This window comes from Epinephelus moara, chromosome 17 (genome assembly GCF_006386435.1).
Source record: "Epinephelus moara isolate mb chromosome 17, YSFRI_EMoa_1.0, whole genome shotgun sequence".
Taxonomy (NCBI): domain Eukaryota; kingdom Metazoa; phylum Chordata; class Actinopteri; order Perciformes; family Serranidae; genus Epinephelus; species Epinephelus moara.
This window is the reverse complement of record NC_065522.1, coordinates 20945830-20952192: the sequence shown is the minus strand read 5'-3', so window position 1 is coordinate 20952192 and position 6363 is coordinate 20945830. Positions and strand designations below refer to the sequence as shown.

General features: G+C 41.2%; 1 protein-coding gene across 1 annotated transcript in view; it reads left to right on the top strand.

Moving 5' to 3' along the window:
* Window positions 1-6363, top strand: part of LOC126404509 (glycine-rich protein 1-like) — an 84476-nt gene that overhangs the window by 7912 nt on the left and 70201 nt on the right. The gene's annotated exons all lie outside the window — the stretch shown is intronic.

Below are 6363 nucleotides of genomic sequence, written 5' to 3'. Positions count from 1 at the left end.
TTAAACGCTGAAAATAAAATAAAAGAGAGAGACAGGTTTTTCCTATTTTATCTTATTTTGTTTTATTTCTCCCTCTCTCGCTAGAAGCGTCGGACCTCCTGCCTTAAACACGGAGGTCTCCCTCTCCGCAGCTGAGCACCCACGGTGCATAGCCTGTAACCACTGTGTGACACAAACTCAGTGCTTTGGTCATTAAATAATGTCGGGCTCGGTTCGGGTTCGGACAGAAATATGCTGCCCGTGCTGCACTCTAACACACACACACAAACACACAGAAAACCGGACATTATCATCAATTTATAAAAACCCCCCGGACGCCCCGGACGGGACGTGAAAAGTGGACATGTTCGGGCAAAAGAGGACGTTTGGTCAGCCTAAGAAACAGCAACACAACGAAACAGCCCTGAACAATCACCCTTCAAATGCTTTTATAATGGCCGTTTTCTCGTTCATGTGCATGTGTGTGTATGTGTGTGTGAACACGCTTGGGTCGTATTCCCTGGGAATCTAAAGTTCTCCTGATTTCCTTTGTTTGGTCCTAAAGCTGGACTTCGTGCGCCAATATTTCCTGTCTTCTTTGTCTCTCTCAGAACCGTTCCTATTGCCAAAGTTGGTACATCTGTTCCAACGGTCAGGTCACCCTAACCCAGAACGTTCTCCCTCATTTGACCTCCCAAGGCTACCCAGAACGTTCTCCCTCATTTGACCTCCCAAGGCTTGACTTATGCACAAACTACTCAAATTATCAAAACACCTCTTATGGGTCCTTTTTGCTGCCAAATCTGATATTTGACCAGCTGCTTCCTAAACCTAGTGTAACTGACCTTATTTTTCACCTTTGGTATAAAATGACACATTATCTGCCTGTACACTTGCACCTTATAAATTCAAAGTCTTACAGAGGATTTAAAACTGAATGTCTCATCCTACTGGCTGATCTTTAAAGATTAACTTTGATTTATATAAACATGTCTGTGATTGTCTCTGATGCCATGTGCTCTTGTTATGTCTGGTGTGTTATATTTTTAGTGTTTGTATTTGTCCTTTTCTATTTGGCCATGATTTTTTCTTTCTGCTGTTCTTTCTTGTTAAAGAGATCTTGACACTAGAGGGCGCCAAGTCAGACATGCAAAGCTCATACTTTCGTTTTAGACTGTGGGACTTTCCAACTCCTTTGAGTTTAAACAAACGAACATCCTCTTCCTGTGCACGTCCCTCACACATTCCTCAGTCTTTATATAACTTTAGTTTGAGATAGAGCTGGCATAGTGTGAGATTTTCATTACACAGTCTGAAAATAATAATAATAGTTTTAAAGCCATCAGTCAAATTCATTTTTAATTTTGTGCATTTTGTTTCTTTTTTCTGGTAAATGAATTCAACTAAAAATATGAGTGTCTGGAGGTGGAGAGGGAGACAAAGTGAGAACTGATGGACATTAATGCAGTTTAAGAGGTGCTGGATTATTTACACAATAATATCATATGTGTTTTATTAACATGATATCAATGTTTCCTTTTTAAATATCATCGTTATTGTCAACACTCATTTATCACAACACCCCTAGTTTGCAGTAAACATGTCAGTCTGAGATAAACAACTTACTGATCATGAAATTAGCAGCTCTGATGTTGCAGTTGCTCACCATTTTATATTAGTTATAGTCATATCTAAATAATCAAGAGAATATTCCATACAAGTACAAATAAAAACGTCTCGTTGTTAATGTAATAATAATAATAATAACTTTATTTGTATAGCACTTTTCAATATAAATAAAGTGCTTTACAGCATAAATTATCAGCACACACTCAATATCAACACAAAATACATACAAATTAAACATTACATCAACTGAAACATTACTTCATAAAAGCCTTCCTGTAAAAGTGTGTCTTGAGGAGCGATGTAAAATGAGGAACAGACTCTGAAAACCTGATTTCCTCAGGCAAATCGTTCCAGAGTCTAGGGGCCCTGATAGCAAAGGCCCTGTCGCCTTTTGTTTTCAGCCTAGACCCTGGAACAGCTAGCAGGGCCTTATCAGCCGATCTCAGATTGCGAGCTGGTTTGTGTGAGGATAAAAGGTCTGAAATATAGGCAGGGGCTAGCCCAAGTCTGGCCTTAAAAACAAATAAAAGAATTTTAAAATCAATCCTAAAATGAACAGGCAGCCAGTGTAGGGATGCTAAAACAGGGGTGATGTGGTCACATTTTTTAAATCTAGTTAAGTGCCGAGCTGCAGCATTTTGTACTAACTGTAGATGGTGAAGTGATTTCTGGCTGAGACAGGTATATAAGCTATTACAATAGTCAAAGCGTGAGGAAATAAAAGCATGGATGAGTTTCTCCAGATCTGTGGCTGAGACCTGACTTTGGCTATGTTTCTCAAATGATAAAAACATGTCTGGACCACTTTTTTTTACATGAAGTTCAAAGTTCAAGTCCTGGTCAAAAATGACGTCGAGGTTTCTGGCTGGGCGGTTTAAAAGAGGTGTTAAATCGCCAAGGCTTTCCAAAATTAGTTTTCTTGTTGTGGATGGACCTATGACAATGACATCGGATTTTGACTGACTGAGTTGGAGAAAATTGTCTGACATCCAGTATTTTATTTCTGTGATACAGTTGTGGAGGGCTGCTACATTAGACTGATCATCGGGATTGATTGGGATGTACAACTGTGTGTCGTTTGCATAACAATGAAAACAGATGTTGTATTTACGGATGATGTCACCTAGAGGGAGCATGTAAATGGAAAAGATAATAGAGCCCAGGATCGATCCCTGGGGGACCCCATAGGAGACAGTAGTGGGGGAAGAAACAGAGCCAGCTATAGATACTGAAGAGTATCTGTTAAAAAGGTAAGACCTGAACCAATTCAGGGCCACGTCAGTGATTCCTGCCCACTTCTCTAACCTGTCAATTAAAATGTCATGGTCTACCGTGTCAAATGCAGCGCTAAGGTCCAAGAGAACTAGAATGGAACACTTGCCGGCATCTTGAGTCAATAGGAGATCATTGCAAACTTTAAGGAGAGCTGATTCTGTTCTATGAAGTGATCGAAAGCCGGACTGGAATTTTTCAAATAAGTTATTGACTGATAGATGATTTATTAATTGTTTGAATACAGTTTTTTCTAGGATCTTTGAGAAAAAAGGGAGCTTTGAGACTGGTCTGTAGTTGTTCAGAATGGATGGGTCTAGATTGGGTTTTTTGAGCAGAGGTTCAATTAGAGCACATTTAAAATAAGCAGGAACCACACCTGAGGTCAGAGAGTGATTGACAATAGATAAAATGAAGGGACCAACAGTGGGCATAATCTCCTTCAGTAGTCTGGTAGGGACCACATCCAGAGGGCAAGAGGTGGATTTCATGCGCATCACCATTGTGTTGAGATCAGTTAGTGACACTGAACTAAATGAGCAGAGGACTGACACAGAGTAGGATTGGTGAGTTGGCGGTTCCGGGACAAGTGAATTGTGGGGTCGACTGCTGATGGTGTGAGATCTAATGTTTTCAATTTTTTCAGTGAAAAATGATGAAAATTGCTCACAGAGTTCAGGTGATGCATGTAAATTAATATTGGTGGGGGCACCAACAATTCGGTCGAGTGTTTGAAACAACACTTTAGAGTTTTGAGCACTCTAGGAGAAGTTGGAGTAAAAAGTTGCTCGTGCATCCTTAACTGCAGCATTGTAATTATTCATTAGGCTTTTCAAATGCTCATAGTGAACTTGAAGTTTGCAGGACTTCCATTTACGCTCTACTTTGCGTACCTCTCTTTTTAAGGAGCGGGTATGGTCAATAAACCATGGAGAGACTGAGGAAGTGATTTTGGTTCGGGTTCTGACTGGGGCTACTGAGTCCATTGTATTCAGGCAGAGGTCATCCATGTATAGGTTAGCCACAGAGCCTTGAACTCCTTTGAAGGAACAGCACCAAGCCACTGGTTCAGATATGTGGATGACACATGGGTTAAAATCAAAACTCAAGAGGTGCAAGCTTTCACGGAACACATCAACTCAGTGGACAGAAACATCAAGTTCACAAGAGAAGATGTTAAGTTTGCCCTTCTTCAAGTTCACAAGAGAAGATGTTAAGTTTGCCCTTCTTGGATTGTGACGTGCACATTACAGAGGACAGAGGCCTCCACATTGGGGTATACAGGAAACACACTCACACAGACCAATACTTACTGTTCGATTCTCACCGTACCTACCAGTACTCAGGCCCAAGGGAAAGAGCATGAACATCTGAGGGAGGCTCTAAAAACTTGTGGTTATCCCAGTTGGACCTTTGTGAAAACAGCAGCCCATTCCAGAAAGAACAAGGTGGGTGATGAAGAAAAGAACAAACGCAATAACATTGTCATCCCCTATGTGTGTGGGGTATCTGAAAAACTCAGGAGGATCTTCAACAAACACCACATCCCTGTGTATTTCAAACCCAGTAACACACTCAGACAAAGACTGGTACATCCAAAAGACCGTACACCACACACCCAGAAGAGCAACCTAGTGTACGCTGTCCAATGCAGTGAGGAATGCCCAGACTTGTACATTGGTGAAACAAAACAACCACTAAACAAACGCATGGCCCAATACAGAAGGGCTTACTCGTCAGGGCAAGACTCAGCTGCCTATCTACACCTCAAGGAAAAAGTACACTCCTTTGAAGACAGCAATGTGCACATTTTGGACAGGGAAGACAGATGGTTTGAAAGAGGTGTAAAAGAAGCCATCTATGTGAAACTGGAAAAACCCTCTCTCAATAGAGGAGGAGGTCTGCGACACCACCTATCCCCCACCTATGATGCTGTCCTTTCATTCTTGCCCAGGAGATTTAACAGCTTGACCTCTAAAAACAATGGTCGTTCACAAATGGCCTCATGTGACTCTAACAACGCCAAAGTACTTTCAGCATTACTCCCTCAGAAGAGTAACTCAAGTACTTTTAAAGTACTTTTGAGTATTCTCCATTTCCTATTGGGCAATAGACCACAGGGCGCTAAGCCTACATTTTTTGTCTCCAAAATTAAAGTTATGGACCACTTGCCCTTCACTGAGATCCAATTCTCCCATCACAACCGTCACTTTGACCAGTAGAAACACACAACGATCTGCTGCCGTAGACAACTGTATGACAACAGCACCCCAGCATTTTTAAAACTTCCCCTAGGGATGTTACCACACAGAGTAAAAGGAGTAAAAGGAGCACTTTGTCAACCCGCTGAGTACGCCATTAGCAAACAATGGTACATCCTCATGGTCGGACATAAAGTAATAACATTAACAAATAGCGGCGGGGCTTTTACTCACCACAACTGCAGAGGCTCCCAGCTTCATGTGAAACAAACTACATTATAGACGCTCCGTTATTTATTAATCCCTCTGTCTTTATATTTTTATTTTTTATCCGCTCCCGTTGTCTTTGTAAAGTTAACACATCGCGCTGTCATTTCAAACTCAACACTTCCTGAATTACTTTCAGATTAAAAGCCCCTTATAACCTCGGCTGAGAGAATCCCTCCATTTTCTTTCTTTTAGGTGACTACAACAACATGTCAGCTGGCACATGAACACACACAGTGACTGAAATAATAGTAAAAGTAATAAAAATAGGACAAGAATAACCTGATGACATCACACACACCATGAAAGACGACCGGGGATAATTGGTGAGTACCATCGTGTAGTGTATCATGTCTCTCGGCCAAGTCACGACACGATTTTATGATTTCACAATCGTGTAATGTGACATAGTGACTTTCAGATCAGTCATGAAAAGTCATGTAGTGTGTACCAGGCATAATGCAAGTCCTGAGTCTGACCTGTCTCTCAGTGAGTCCTCCTCCATCTATTGAGTCGTTGGGATTTTACTGACAATCCTGCGGAATGTTTTAGACTCCACCGTAGACAACGACAGCATTTCTCTGACCACGTAGCGAGCCACAAGCTCCGTGGCTTCTTTCAGACTGATAGCTTTAACGTTATCTCCGTTATTAGAACCAAACGACAGCCGTTGCTGTTTCGGAGCTGAAGGACCAGCGTTCTAAAAGTAACGGAAGTAACTTATGTCTTGTTTGAAAATGTACTCAAGTATTTGATTACTCAAACAGCACACTAACGCGTTAGGTTACTCGTTACTGCAAAAAGTAATCAAAGTACTTTGTAATGCGTTATACCCAACTCTGAGTGTTACGTAGGCTTTATTGTAACTGTTTATTGTGATTTTATAAAGTGTTATGAAATTTTGAGGTCGTGAATGGTTATTGCAATGTTGCAGATTATTGCAGATAACCCCCCCCCCAATGTTGACTCTATGATTACAGCCTTGATACACACTGATGATGGACAACTTAGGAGA